Consider the following 16,764-nt stretch of genomic DNA (forward strand, 5'->3'; position numbering starts at 1 on the left):
AGGTATTGCTAGAGAATCATAAAAAAGAAATATTTTCTTCAACTAATAAGAATCATAGTGCCTATGCAATCATAACTGCACAGGCACTATGAATCTTCACTGAATGCTATTACCAAGTCTTCCTCCCACTCTTATTTTGCTCACATCCTGGTGCTGGGTTTCAGAAATCTTATTTAGTAACAGCAGGTAAGTTTAACAGCAAGAAATTGCTCATAAGTATAGGAATCGTTGGTTGTAACCCAATACTTACATTTTATCACATATTAGTTAAAATGTATTTTGTATTTTTCAGAGTTCCCTGTCTGTTTGTAAGCATAAAACATTTCTAGCACTAGTCTTGGATTAAGCTTAAAAAAAAAAATAAAAAATTGCACTAAATAACATTTTATTAATTCATAAACCATTATAATTCCTTGAAAAGCTTAAATACTATTAGAGTTTTGCTTTCGAGTCGTAAAGCAATGTAAAACATGGGAATAGCTTACAGGAAAAGGTGTTAGCTGACTGTTTAAGCACTAGGCTCTGAAATATAGATAGAAATTTTGTTTCAAAATGCTCACTGGTTGCTTCATTCTGTGTTCTAGCTTGATTCGTCTCTGAGATTGTGAAAAATACCACCACCCAAGTCAAGTACACATGTGGTATTCAGAATTATGAGCATTTCTAGAAAGCTGCATGTACAGTGAGATAAGCATTTTTATTACTGCAGTAGCACTTAAAAGGTAAGCTAGGAACTTAGCATTTAAAGTAAACAACACCTACAGGACTAATCTTAATTGCCAAATAATAACTACAGTTAGCAATCATTGATGTAACAACAGTTCATAGAAGCATGACAAATATTTTATAGAAATTCATTCATATAGGAAAAGGTGTATTTTGGCTTACCACCACCAAAAGACAACATAGCTTAACAATTATGACTCTCCAATGAATTTTCAACCATCTTTGTGAAGCTTAGATGATCTAAGTCTCGTGATTATTTAAAAAATAACCATCCAGATTTAAAAAAAAAAAAAAAAAGAAACTAATCAAATTTGGAGTCTTAATTGCCACTTCATTCCAAACCCAGTGCAGGTATATTAAACCCTTGGTTTAATGGTTTAAGAGTATCTCTCTTTTGTCCTCAACAAATTCTGAGTCAGAATATCTATCATTGCTCTTTTCTATAGTAGCCAGCCTGCTCTAGCAATACCTGGGAAAAGAAGCTTAGCCTGTTTGCTTCTGATCTTAAACATTTTAGATGCAGGGACTGTGAAAATGATTACCCTAGGCCCAGTGTAGGAGAGGATCTGGTTCGAGACTATCTTAAAAACCTTAATGTACACAAGTTCATGGGACCTGATGAAATTCATCCACGGGTCCTGAAGGAGCTGGCAAATGAAGTTGCTAAGCCACTGGCCATCATATTGGAAAAATCATAGCAGTCAGGTAAAGTTCCTGATGACTGGAAAAATGTTATTTATTATCTTCAGCAAGCTCACTGAAAACTTTTATAAGAATGTATAAAATTAGAGATAAGAAGATTAAATATTTCTTACTTCAAGTGACTAAGCTACAATAACAAATTAGTCTTGTTTCTGCCAACATTAATCATGCTTCTTTTGAATATTGGTGTTTATTTATAAACTGTAACTGTCTCATATATCAACAGTGCAATTTGGTACTTTTGGAGCTATTCCTAAGTACATAGAAATCTTGTGGTTAGCATATAAAAGTATGCAATAATTACAAGAATTTAACTTAAATAAGGACAGACTTCCCATCACCCCAAAATTCTACCATATAGTACCAATTTTAATATAATTGAGATTGGAAACTTCATTTCTGCAAGTTATTTCGAATCATACAATTTTTTCTTCTTTAGATATAAATAGCAGTAAGGACTTGTCTTTCAGAAGTGCTCAGCATTCAGGTCAGAACAATCAGACTTCATTAAAAATAATTCAATTTTAACATGAAAAAAGACAGAGTGCCTCCATTTTTTTTTGTTGCTAGGCCTTCGTTTGTGTGTATGCAGAATACCTAGCGATCCTCACTGATATCAGTTACAAGTCTTGTGAGCCCATGAATATTCAGACATCTTCAACAACCAAAATATTTACAGTTACCCAGACAGCTCCAAGACTGAAATTCTTAGAACAACTTACAATATGCAATTATAAAAATGAAACAACACTTTCCTGTCACCACCATTTAGAAATAGAACACTGGCTTTGTGCAATAGGCATGCGCTTGCTATTTTTTTATTTTATTTAAAAAGAACTTTCACAAAAAGATAAAAACCCAAAGAAAATACTTATATAAAAATTATGTTCAGAGTGGTGTCATCCTGTTAAAAAAAAAAAAAAACAACAACAAAGCAACAACAACAAAAAAATCCTCAAAATGAATTCTGGATGGAAACTCAATTCCTCTCCGAGTCTTTAACTCTTGCTTATTTTGCAATCCTGAAAATTTGTAATTTTCCACATTTTTTTGTTACATCCCTCAAATAAAAAATGTGATGTTGGAGCCCTCCTGCCCCCTATTTCCCATCAGAATACTCTTGCCAGTTGGCTGTAGCATTCTCTGCAGCAGCCGGTATCTTCTATTGTTAACTAGAAATTTTCACCGGAAAGATTTAGTTCTAAACAAAGTCATATTGCATGGCTTTTGCATAATTAGACTTAAGGCACACACCCAAACAAGGAAATGGGACTAAGTCAAATCATTCAGTGCTTCCCAAACTGAAACAGAATCAACTTTTCGTAAACTGAAATTATTACAACCCTCCCTGAATCTTAGTACAATAATATAGAATCTTAGTAATCTGCAATTGTTACAAGTTTATATTATCTCTTCACTAAAACAGAAAGAATGAGATCCATTTAATCTTCATTGTTATAATCAGAAGTCATTAACCTAATCAAGGAAGGTGTGAAATTAATGCTGCATCTACACCAAATTTCAGTATGTTTGCTGAGGGATATTTTTTTTTTTAAAAGCAAAATAGGTTCATTGCTTCAAGAGAGTCAACAATAAATCTCCATATTATTCAACAATCTTTGAATTTATTATTTTTAAACAATGGTGTTCTTTAATCCAGTTACTCATCTTTTGCCAGCAATTTCAGTTTAGCATAATATTTGCAATTTAATTAAATACTAATAAAATACATCACTCGTATCACCTGCAGACCAGGATGTAAGTAGCTCAATTACTTCAGTGTTTACAGTTCACTGAGTTGTGAAGGGCAAATGGAAAGTTTTTCACATTACTAAACAGAACTTAATTGAGAACTAGCCCTAGAGGAAGATATGAATTCCTTGTCTCAGATTCAAACAACAGAATAATAAATAGAGAAGCAAAATGGATATATCAATATTCCCTTATGATAAAAGAAAACCGATTTATAATTAGGACATATTTTAAAAGGAGCAAGGTAGCATTTCAAGAAAAAGGAAATATGGTTTTTGTTGTGGTATTTATAAGCGCATGTCTGTAGCAATCTTAGTCTCATATTTCTTCTGGGTTTTATACGCATATTTGTAAGGCAACCTTTAGGTGGTTTTTTTTTTTAGAATTATTGTAGTTTTTTTTCTCCACCATGTTGATTACTGCCTTTTTAAAATTCATGAAAATATACAATAGCTCATCAAGGCCTGGTGAAATTCACAGGTACCCTTGACATTTTCCTCCAAGTTTTAAGCAGGTATGAAAAAAGTCTGTTCTATCCCAAAACACCTTTAATGTGGAAAATAAAAAACCAAAAACACAAACCAGGAAGGTTTCAGTGCAAGATTCAGCCTTTCCTATGTAATCTTCCTTGTCTTGGACTCATGTTAATATAGATACTATAGCTACAGATACCAGGTCTGCATGCAACTGCAGTCATTTTGGAAAATACTTCAATCTGTGTTTATCATGCATATCCTGGGTACCACTTTTCTTTGTTCTCTCTTTCAAAAGACATCTTCTTTACTTAAGCAGCTACCACTTCACAATATTGAGCTTAAGCATTCCTGCTCTCCAGCTGCAAGGACCAGATGTTGGCCACTGGTGTAGTAAGCACAGCCTCACAGGAAGGGTCTGAGACTGCTGCCAAGCAATCTCTGCAGTCCCACTGCCCCTCTGATGAGGAACAAGCATGGGTGAAGGAGACCAAGAACATGAGGTAACACAGCAGATCACAACTGACATCATCCTCATTCTCAGTTGCTATTCAAGTGGTCAACAGCATGAACTTAAACAAGTACACTTTGAGGAGTTATCTCTGCTTCCCTGGTACATAGGACTATAATAATAACAGACAAGCCTAGTCCTTTGTACAGTGTCTAGAGAAGACATTTCTGGGCTGTTCAGAGGAGCCAGTGGGTTGCAGGCAAACAGACACAGGAACCACAGGACAGTTTTGACCGGAAGGACAGAAAACACAGTAACATACTGCTGTCAGCAGGGGACAGGGGAGCAGTTTCAGAGGAACTTCAGAATAAAGAAATCCTGAATCAGAAAGACAGTAACACTGTGGGACTATATGGATGTTCTTCCACAGGAGAACACGGGGGGGTGGAAATACTGATATGCATATGTTGAAAAATACCCCAGAGAAGTAAAGTTAGCAGGCAAAGAAATACCAACCTCTATTCAAAAGGAAGAAAAAAAACCAACCAAACAAACAAACCTTTATTCTCATACTAGCAAAAGTAAGGTATTATTTGTGTGTCTGATTTACATCAACCCTGGGATCAAAGATCTGACCAACATCAAACCAGCTTTGCCTCCAGTTCTTTGTAACAATCACCAGTGTACATCTGCTCATGGTTTAAGAGCAGCTGCTGGCAACTTCAGAATAGAGATTTGAGCTTTTTTTCTAGACCTACAAGAAAAAAAAAACCTTAAACACAACCTTACTTGTACATGCTTTGGGATTGTTATCAGTTACTTTTTGGTTTTGACTCATTGTCCTAGAATTTTACACTTACTTGAAACACTGGTGACTATTGCACAGTTAATCGACCAAGATATCAACTCAGCTGTTACCTTCACTAAATTTTGAAGCCCATCTTGAGCAATAAGCTACTTTTTTCATTTAGGTATTTTTCTCCCTGCTGTACTTTCTGAATCTGTATGTTCCTTATTTGAACAAGATAAGTTCAGCAACCTCTCTTCCAAAAAAGTCCCACTTTCAAGATCTGTATAAACTGTAGTATCTAAAATATATTGATCAATAGATCAGAATTGTATATACTGAATTACGCTCCAAGGAAATCCTAACAAATAAAGCTATTGTATTTTTACTGTTAATATGTTAAAAGGTTAAAACTTCATGACTGTTATATGAAAATAGCCGTTTAACAGTAATTAAGCAACAAACATCACTTGGCAAAATCTACTGCTTGTCCAGCTGATTTGGATGCTGTAATTACTCTTCAGATTGATGACAAAGAAACAAGTTAAGACTTGCAGTATATAATGGCACACTGAAGGCAGAAGTTGAAACTTTTTCCTCCAAGAAAGAAAAACCATCCTGCTAGTAAACTTCAGTCAGATACTGAAAGAAAAGACTAAGGAAATGGCCAATGGGAAACCTACAGGAAAAGAGGGAGGAAAAATATTTTATATATACTCACAGCTAAAAACACTCATGAGGCAGCCGCAGCTTCTCTGGGCACCCTTTGCCAGCGCTTCAGCACCCTCACATGGTAAAAGATTGCTTCCTAATGTCTAATCTGACTCCCCTCTGTCAGTTTAAAGCCATTCCCCCTTGTTCTGCCACTACACACCCTTGTAAAAAGCCGTCCTCCAGCTTTTTTGTAGAACCCTTTTAGGGTCTGGAAGACTGTTGTAAGTTCTCCTCAGAGCCTTCTCTTCTGGCTGAACAAGATCAGCTCTTGTCCTGTCTCCAGAGCAAAGCTGCAAGGAGTGGGGATTTCTGATTAGGAAAGAGAGGAGTGTTGAAAGGGCTGTTTTTCTATGAATGTTATTTCCTATTAGTACCAGGTTTGTTTCAATGTGGTAGGTGTAGCATAGTCATTGCATCTGTCCTTTCCAGGTTGATTAATGAAACTCCTCAATTCCTACCATGTTCATAGATAGGGGTTTCCTTAATTAACAGGAATTTTGCAAGAGAAAGATGAGAAAGAGAGGCCAGGGAGAGATATCTGGAAATCCTCTGAATACATAATCCTCTTACTCCAAAGAGTAAGATATTCTGAGCAATCCCTCAATAACATGAATATTTCTTTCTGAATAAGGATCAGCTTCTCCTAAAGTGACTGGTATATTTAAGGTTGAATTCTGTAGAATAGTTTGGGGAGGGGAGAGAATAACTGTGTGTGTGATCATACGGCCTGATAATGACAACTAAAACCTAATAAAAAACTAGGATGGGAAACTCCATGTGGAATGTTGTTAATATCAAGCTTCTTGTCATTAAACTCTGACATTTCCTGCAGCACTTTGGTCTTTGCCAAACTTTGTCTCTATTCTTCTGTAATGTCAGAAGCTGTCCAGAACTTTTTCTGTTCTGTCCTCTTCAGGCTGTGATTTTGTAGGTGGAGGAAGAAGAAAGGAGATGGTCAGAATAATTCAAATTGAACATGTATAAAGTATTGACAGGATTTCTCAGAAATAAATGGAAGACCTGTAACTGGTGGAAAATAAGGGAAGGGGGAGAAATCTGTGTGTGGAAAAAGGACTTCTTGGCATTTTAAGTGGCGCTTTTTATACCTCAATCCTCCCCTGGTTTTCCCCACAGCCTCCAGTTTCCCCATTTGTATTGGAGCCTATATGATTTCTAAGGCTTTCTTTTTTCCTGACATAGGTAACAGAAATCAAAAATATTTCCCTTCGTCTGTAAGTTCCCTTGTTATTGCAGGGAGTAATAGAGGAAGAATTTCACTTCTTACTTTGAAAAGCAGCAATGTAAGCATTCACTCAGGTCCTCTTAGAAAGAAATCTTTGCTGCTTCCCCTTGCTTTTATATTGCACTCATTTGTGAGCACCCTCAAATCTTCCAAACTCTACTTGTTTTTCGGAGTGAGCTGGTATAAATCTAGGTAAGAGGGAGACACTTTGCTGGGTTCCTGTCTATAGCTCAAGGAAATCTTGCAAGAAGTCCAGAAAATAACATGTAGTTTCAGTGGGGATGAGGTTTAGCCTTGAATATCTATCCTGTCATGTAGCTTGCACAACCCAAATAAGCTGGGGGTTGGACTAGATGACCTTTAAAGGTCCTTTTCAACCTGAACTATTCTGTGTTTCTATGTTGGATAGAGAAAGAGTACTTTAATTAGCAGATTAAGCATTCAGGAATGGGAAGTGCTGTATAAAAGAATGGAGACTAAAACAAGGCATTGTAGGGGAGCATTGAAAGAGAAACATATAAACAAAAGCATAAGAAATACACTAAATAGTAAAACAGCAAGCTAGCATACTAGAAAAGAGAATAAATACAGAGTTTTAAATTGTTCTTGAAACCTCATAGCATTGATTTTGATTATATGTTTGTATTTTATCATCTGGTTAGTCATATCCAGGTTAGGGGTTTTATTATTCCTTTTCTATTCTTTCCCTTTCCTCTAGTTTTGTAATTAAGCAAGCGCATAAAGAAAGACTGATGTGGCTATATATTTTTGATCTTGTGGAACAAAAAAAAAAAATCCAACAAAAAAAAACCCTATATTCTTTATATTTTTTATGATCTGCCAAAACCAGGAAGCATGAATTAGCAGAATTGGATCCATTTTTAATAGAGACTATCATTTCACATGGAAATAGGAAGATTCAGAAAAAGTATTTCAGCTTCAGGTGAAACTGCATTTGGAGGCGCAGTACTGTCAGGCTGCCCAAGTTTTGTCAGCATACATACACAGTCTATGACACCCTATAATATAGATGTTCATCCTGCTACAGTACAGGAACATGGATGACAAAGTAGATGACAAACAAGAAAGCCAAACATCTTGGAGGGTGATGCTTCCCATTCAGGAGCAAGTTTCAGTAAGTAAACACATCAATCTGTAACAACTGCAACATTAGGAAAAATGGATTGTGGAAACAAGTTAATTTTATTCCTTGTGTTAGTATTAATAAAAAACATAAATCAGACATCTTTTGAAAAAATATTTGCAAATTAAATTATTTCCAAAGGCTATTTTATCTGCATCATTCCAAAAACCTTAGAAGACCACCAAAAGTGCATGAGCTTTAGTGACTCACAAAATGTTCTTACGTTTCATTGATTAATCAAGCTTATCACTAGGGAGAAAATATTAAAACTTTATAGAAAACTACAGTATGGGAAAGTCATGGCAGAGCAGATAGTGTTATGGCTATATATTCAAACATTTTCAGAATGATTGCTTTTTTACCTAAAAAAACCCAAACAAAACAACAAAAAAAATCCAAACACCAAAACAAAAAAAAAAAAAAAAACAACAAAAAAAACAAACCAAAAGGCAACTGGTAAGCTTAAACATAATAGGACAAGGAGAAATTTTTTACCTTGAGGAGTTCTAACTGTGGTGGAGTCAATAAGCCTGAAGATAAAGAATGCAAGACTTGTAAGGGAAATTTTATGGACTGTGCTGTGTAGAGATAGGAAGACATAATAATCTCTTGAATAAGGTCAAAGCAGGATATTCTGTGATATAAAGATATTACGCACCGCTAATCTCTTGAGTACTTCAAAGGAGTCAATAAAACAGTGGCATGGAGACAGAAAAAGAGGCATTAAGCAAAAACTCACAGCTTTAGGTAGCCTTTAATGTTTCAGATTAACCAGATGAAGATCAACTCATTAGATAAATGAGAAGAATTAGTTATCAACTCCATGATTTCTGCGTATAGTAGTACAGAACTTATGACTGAGAGTATATGTGATGTTATTATATCCTTAATATCTGTTAAGTTAAAATGTCCTACTTAGAAGTGGAAAGAGGTTTGGGATGTTTTTTCCTTGTTAAAATCTCCAGGCATGAAGCATTTGTGGTTGATTAGAATTCTCCCGAATTTATTATTTTAAATTTTTGAAGTTAGTGACCTTTTTTACCATCAGCAATAATAAATCATTTTTAATGGATTACTTGAAAAAGAATGAACATTAAAAAGGCTACTATAAAATTATTATAAACTAATAAAAATCAAATAATAAAGGTCACAATAAAATTACTTGCTAACTCAATGTATTAAAAATTACCACTTTCCAGATCAACACAACACATTATAAATCAATCTTGCTGTTGACAGAAGAAAAGATTATATAACATTAATTCAGTATAAGAAAATTGAAGCATTGTTTTCCTTTAATCTAAAATCCCAGATGTTACTTTAGCCAGAACAGTAATCCAGACCTAAGTGGTAAAGGACCCAAAAAAGCCCTTCTGGTTCTTTTGCTCAAGAGCAGTTTCCCAGACCAAGCAGTGAAATCAATTTGGCAGGTCCTAAAGCGCCAAAAATGACTATTCCAGCTCAGCATTTCAGCATTTTCTACTCAAATTTTTGCTCAGAACAATTCTCTTCTTCCTTCACCATGTATACTGCAACACTAAGTGCATACAAGGACCTTGCATGGGGTAACAAACAGACTACTCTTGCAGTTTAATATGTCAGATCCCAGTAATCCTTCTTTAACCTTGATGGCAATTAGTGGCTTTAAGATATCAGTTGTGAGGTTTTACAGAGGTTTTCAAGGTGCAACAAAAAGCGGGTGCCTGTATATATACAGCTTGTTGTAATATGGAAGACACCTTCTCCCATGAAAAAACCCAAACCCTAAACGAACTAGGAGATATCCCTGATGGGCATCTGCTCTGACAAAAGTTACAAGAGTTCTGAAGGAACATCAAGGGTTAGCCATACAGCAGCACTGTTTGTTGCTTCTCAGTAGTTTTCTGAATGTTATAATGAATTAATGCAGTGGCTATTGAGAGCTGCCTTGGTTTTGTGCAGAATTTAACAAAAACAAAAAAAAAAAAAAAACCCTAGCAAACCAAAAAAACCCCAAACCCACACAAAATCTAGGGAGGTAGCCACGGGAAATAATGTACATTTAGGTTTGTTGCAGTACAAAATGTGTTATTCTGGATAAGGAACCCATTTTCACTGGGGTCTTGACTTCTACCATCCACTGCTGTGTAAGTAGTGTGGTAAGATGCTTTTGGTTCACTTTCTCAGCTTTTGCTGGAAGGATTTCTTGGTCTCATGGTCAGTTAGTGGCAGTAGTAGGTAATTCAAAAGGCTTACAGGGACTATCAAGGGGGGCAAAAAAGTATATGCAAGAAGAGGAAGAAGGGAGATAGATATGATTTCTGGTGCAAAGTGCTTACAATTTAGATGTTTTACTTGACTGACCAAAATGGTTATGCTCATGCAGCCTAACAATGCACAGCACAGACAAAGCACTGTTAACCCAGCCACAGCAAGGCAGCTGCAGAGCTTCAGTTCTGCTAGAGCAGGCAATCCTAGTCACAGTTCACTTCTCAAGTGAAACAGCACAAAAACAATTTTTACAGCATAACAGATTGCACAGTAATGACTTTTGACAGCACAGCTGTGTAGGTCAAACTCACCTACCTCTAACTTTGACACACATAGCCCTGTAAAATTCAGTTATGGTAAGAACTGTATGCAGATTAAAAAAATAAAACCTTGTGAAAACCAAAAAGAAACAGAAAGGTTTATAGAAGCACAATAATACAGTAGTGGTCACATCAGACTCCCTACCAGTCACTCAAACATTATGCAGTCATGACAAAAGATATGCCTTCCTTCCTAAAGGGTTGCTCTGAAGATGTTTTGCAGGGTATCTTCAAAGCAGGAGTTAAAATATACAGTAAAATAAGAAATACATAGGAAAACAACTCCTAGACTCTTTTACTCCATTCTTCAAGAAAAGTTGCAGTATACTTAGTCATTTTAGCTACTGTGTGTTAGCACAGTTTGTAATGTTTCTAACTTTGTAAGAAAAAAAAACCAAAAACCATTCTAGACATTTTCTGATAACATGAAAAAGACTCTTTCTTTCTGATGTAAAAAACATGTGAGCTATGGAAAACAGCTGAGGATTAAAAAGGCAGTATTTGAAACTGTTAGCTTTTCCTTAAAATCTTGTTTGTTTGTAGAAAAAAAAGAAACAAAAACCCTGTCAGAACAAAGACTTCTAAGCACAGTTTTAAGGGAATAATATCTGGCAGTTTGTAACCCCCCTAGTGAGCAAGCTTAGTTTTCAAGGTTAACAGATTGTTCATATATCCTTCAAGGGAGTAACACATACCTAAAACTTAGATTTCATTATGGTGATTACAATACTTGTCAGAGCCAAGAGTTTTCAACAGAAACTGACAGTGGGTTTATACTGCTGGTGGTTGTAGAGAGAAGGTTTTGTTAAAAGCTACTTATTAGCACAGTTCTGAAATGTAGAGCTTCTAGATATTTTCCAAATTAACATCCTTCCCACTGGAAAACAGGTTGGATTGGAAATCCAAGATTCACTGTCAGCAATATTTAGGTTTTTAAAATATAAAACAAAATAAAAATGTGACAAAGCACAGAAAACTACAATGCCAACAAATTTCATGCAGAGCTTTGTCAAGAGAAGCTTCTCCAATTTTGCTGTAAAATGTTTCTACATTCATTTCAGATATAAACTACTCAAAATGCAGTATGAATGATGAGTGGTGAAGCCTGTGAAATTGATTATGAAGTTTTGTGTGCTAAACTGGTGAGAAGCTCAAAACAGAGAGTTATACTTCTTCACTCATGCAGTTATGCTGTGAAACTCCCTGCCAAGACAGTCATACAGATTTAAAAGTTACAAGACAAAGAGTGGAGGAAAAAAAAACAAACCTCAAGACATATTAAAAGCATGCCTTCTGACTTTAGAAGTCCCAAAGATACACATCATTTGGAACTGGAATACTAGTGAAGTGCCCATAACACAATTTCTATGCTCTTTTACACCTTCCTTAAACATTGTCAAGACCATTCATACAGACTCAATTCAAAGTGAGAAGAATCTTTGACAATAAATCCTATATTACCACATATTCCTAAATAAAAGCAAAACTAAAACTAGAACTGAAAGACACTTAATCATTCATTCCTACTAATTATGTGTTCACAAGAAGGTGGGTAACTGTTAAGGAGAAACTCAGAGGGAAAAATTGTGTAATTTCCCGTACTAATCTCATAATGGATTGCTCCAAGTAAGCATAACATTTAATGATTATATTCAATTAAAATTTGAGAATTAACAGACATCTGGTCTATTCATTTTTTTGTTGAATATACTAATAATACACATCAAAAAGCCAATGTAGCTACTTTCATAGTATGGACTCCTTTCATATAGCTTGATGAAAGGTAGCACAAGAAGAAATAACCTGTATGATCTTGTTAAATCCTGAACTGCTGACAGACAATTTAGAGGATACAATTTTTTAGGTTTAATTTCTTTGAAATTTTCTCTCTCTACAAATCAATTACCCGTGCTAAACCTACTAAAATGAAGGGGCATTCCATTTATCACTGTGTCGAAACTCTTGATAAGTACTTTTATAACACTACATTATGTATAATGTAATAGTAGCTGACAATGATTTTATTCATACCATCCTTAAACAAAAAAGAAAGCAGTAAGAAACATGTTTCTTTTGAAATCCCCAAATAAAGATTTTTTTGTTCGTGTTACTAGTAGAGAATAATTCAAAAAAGTAATGCCAGAGTTACTTGCAAGTCTGATTTCAAGAAGCAGAAAAGATACATTTTAGTTAACTGAGATAACTAGCATCCACTTGTGGAAAAGACAAATAATGCTTGCAGTTACATGATAATCTCAGTCTAACCTTTTTTACTTCCTTGTACTTCCCACCAAGTTTGCATATGTTTAGACCATCTCTACTAACTTAAAATTTCTTGCAGAATCATAGGAAAACAGCCAGGTTCCACTTACTTTATGACTTTGTCTTTCTAATCTGATTTTCTTCCTTGGTATTGTCTTTTGAAAAAGCATTCTGAAGGGTTAAACAATTTTCAAAACACAAAATCTTCTCACCTCATACTCAAGAAAATAAGATAGAATGAAAATATTCTAGTGATCTATAGGATAGTATTAACAATGCTTACTTTAGCTGTCATAACAAATTTGACATCTAAATTCAGGAAACTAATTAGAGTCTTTACATAGCAAAATAGCTGATTAAGTGGTTCACTGCTGCAAAAAGAGTAATTCCATTCCTCCCACTCTTCTCACTGTGAGACCCTGCTGTTCTCCTTTATTAGCTCTGGTACTTGCCTGATTGCCCAGTAAACTTATTTAACCATCAACAAGGGGAGGTGCGGGCAGAATCACTTGCTGTGCTAAGGTGTACAGGCTACTGAACTGCACCGATTTAGCACATGAACAGATAAGGAACAGAACAAGTTATGGTATTATTCAGCTAGAAGCAGAGGGGAAAGGAGGGACTGAAGAACGGTGAGCAGACTGGCCCAGGGGTGGAAACACAGCCTTATCACCTGCCATGGACTGATCCAGACTGCACTTGAACAGGGGCAAGCTCCAGAACACCCTCATTGATGACATTATCGTGTGGGGTGATACAGAGGAAGAAGTTTTTGAGCAAGGGAGGAAAATCATCCACATCTTTCTGAAGGTTGGTTTTGCCATAAGATGGAGTAAGGTCAAAGGACCTGCACAGGAGATAAAGTTTTTTGGAATAAATGGGCCCTTATCCACAGAGCCAGGGTATCCTAACTCCTTGCAATACCAACAAAAATACAATTATTGTGATGTTTAAGTCACTCTATGTACTTTACATAATGAACCATAATAAAGATAACAGATCCTCAGCTCTGCTAAAATGAAATAAGAAAGTTGATTATAGAAAACTCACATTTTTTACTATATGTGTAAAACAGTTTCACTGAAGGGTCTAAAGGACACATTTTTAGAGTCACTTGAGAAGTAGATCTGGTAAAGAGAGCAAATTCTGAAGAGCTGCTAGAGTTCAGATCACAGGGCTTATATAAGCCTATGACTGACTGAAAGGAGTTTTGGCATATACAGTGAAATGAGACAGCACAGTCACCAAGAATACCAAAATAATCCATTGAAAACAAATGCAATAAAACCTGTAAATGAAAGCAAGCAGATCCTCCTGGAGGGTATGATAAGGCACATGAAAAGCAACAAGATGCTTCGTGACAGTCAGCATGGCTTCACTAAGGGGAAATCCTGCCTGACCAATTTGGTGGGCTTTATGATGGGGCTACGGAAATGATAGACAGGGGTAGAGCAGTTGATGCCATCTACCTGGACTTGTGCAAAACGTTCAACACTGTCCCACACAACATCCATGTCTCTAAATTGGAGAGACATCAATTTGATAGGTGGACCACTCGGTGGATAAAGAACTGGCTGGTTGGCTGCATGCAAAGAGTTGTGGGCAATGGCTCAATGTCCAGCTGGACATCAGTAACATGTGGTGTCCCTCAGGGATCAGTGTTGGGACTGGTCTTGTTCAACACCTTTGTCGGTGACATGGACAGTGGGATTGAGTGTGCCCTCAGCAAGTTGAAAATGACACCAAGCTGTGTGGTTCGGTTGATAACACTGAAGGGAAGGAATGCCATCCAGAGGGACCTTGACATGCCTGAGAGGGGGGCTGATGCCAACCTCAGGGAGTTTAACCATGCCGAGTGCAAGGTCCTACACCTGGGTCGGAGCAATCCCAGGCACAGATACAAGTTCAGCAGAGAAGAATTTCAGAGCATCCCTGTGGACAAGGACTTGGGGCTGCTGGTCGATGAGAAAATGAACATGAGCCAGCTTCTGTGTGCACTCACAACCCAGAAAGCCAACAATATCCTGGGCTGCATCAAAAGAAACGTGACCAGCAGGTTGAAGGAGGTGATCCTGCCCCTCTACTCAGCTCTCGTGAGACCTCACTTGGAGTATTGTGTGCAGTTCTGGTGTCCTCAACATAAAAAGGACATGGAACTGTTGGAACAAGTCTAGAGGAGGGCCACGAGGATGATCAGAGGACTGGAGCACCTCCCATATGAAGACAGGCTGAGAAAGTTGGGGCTGTTGAGCCTGGAGAAGAGAAGGCTGCGTGGAGACCTCATAGCAGCCTTCCAGTATCTGAAGGGGGCCTACAGGGATGCTGGGGATGGACTCGTCATTAGGAACTGTAGTGATAGGACAAGGGGTAATGGCTTAAAACTTCAACAGGGAAAGTTTAGATTGGATATAAGGAAGAAATTCTTTACTGCAAGGGTGGTAAGGCACAGGAATGGGTTGCCCAAGGAAGATGTGAATGCTCCATCCCTGGAGGTGTTCAAGTCCAGGTTGGATGAAGCCTTGGGTGATGTGGTTTAGTGTGAGGTGTCCCTGCCCATGGCAGGGGGGTTGGAACTGGATGATCTTAGGTCCTCTCCAACCCTAACAATTCTATGATTCTATTCTATGAATATATTCTATACTTATTCTATTCTATATGTTAAAACATTCTTACCTGAATTGTTTGCAGTTATATATAAGATGACTATTGAAATAAACTAAAATATACACAAACCTTTATCTATTAACCTGTTGAATTTATTGCTATTATTCGGGATGATATTTTCCTGAGGATATTTATAGCTTTGTCAATGTAATGTTGAATCTTTGCTTTTTATACTGGGAAATAAATGGCTGAGTAGCAGTACCGCAGAGAAGGTTCCAATAATTCGATTAAGCTATACATTGTAGAAACTGTCCCTGCTTGCTCTGTTGACTTTGGTGAGCTGGAGGAGAATCCCCTGCTGGATTACTCTGACAAGTTTTAGCCAAATAAAGACACACATAAAATTAGACCAAGCAGAGACTATGACAAGAAAATTAATAAGCTTAGAGACTGTGATCTGCAACGAAGGGCTAGCCTTAGGGAAAGAAAAAGGGCAAAGATATATGGGAACAGTATTCAAGTGTTTGAAGTGATATTACAAAAAAGAATGAACAATTACAAGGCTGCCAAATCTAAAGCTGTAGAGAAGTAAATGGCTTGCCTCTCAATAAAGGAGACTTGGGTTAGGTACTGGGAACCCACCCACAGTGTAAACTATTAAATTAATCTAGCATAAAGAAAACACATAAACCAAGGGGAACGGTGAACAGCAAGCAAGTAAGGTTCTGAAAACCAGGTACTATTCATGATACTCATCTGTGTAAGTAGTGCCCATCAGACTTGACATTAAAGAGTCCTATATCCTTTCTTGATACTGGATCCAGCCACACACTTCTGATGTTCTAAGGCCAAAGTATGGTCACTGAGAGTTACAGCAAGAAAGTTGGAAGAACTGGGGTGGGGGGAATGATGAACGTACACTACAAAAAAGAGCAAAGAAGGATATATTCTCAGTGTTAAAGAAATACATTCCTAGCTGAGTAGTAACAGAAAGTATAGTTTCTTCTGGTCTGATATGGGAATTTAAATTTTGTCTCCAATATATTTTTCTGCAATATAAAACATTTTCCAATACATATAATACCTTTTCTCACTTCAAAAAAGAATCAATGAGCCATAGCCATTTTTATTTATTCTTTATCACACTGCTCTTCACAGGGACTGCTGTTCTCTTTTCAATTTCAGTGCAAAAGAGACTTCAAGTTCAATCTGATTGAAAACCCCATAAAACTGTAACTTTACACACACATATATTATTATTATTATGAAGATATGTGTGTATATATATTCTATGGTTATACTGAGTGCAAGTTTCAAGTACAAACTCTAACTTAAA

The 16,764-nt window shown here is 36.5% G+C and overlaps 1 protein-coding gene across 1 annotated transcript in view; it reads right to left on the reverse strand.

The window, feature by feature from the left end:
- The window catches only part of KCNIP4 (potassium voltage-gated channel interacting protein 4), a 148,626-nt gene extending 140,110 nt beyond the window's left edge, over positions 1 to 8,516 (reverse strand). Inside the window, exon 1 of the mRNA XM_031048407.1 lies at positions 8,488 to 8,516. The gene's annotated coding sequence lies outside the window, so the exon portion shown is untranslated. The remainder of the gene's footprint in view (positions 1 to 8,487) is intronic.
- Between the last annotated feature and the right edge of the window lie 8,248 nt (positions 8,517 to 16,764).

Source organism: Melopsittacus undulatus, chromosome 7, assembly GCF_012275295.1.
Source record: "Melopsittacus undulatus isolate bMelUnd1 chromosome 7, bMelUnd1.mat.Z, whole genome shotgun sequence".
NCBI classification, from domain to species: Eukaryota; Metazoa; Chordata; class Aves; order Psittaciformes; family Psittaculidae; genus Melopsittacus; species Melopsittacus undulatus.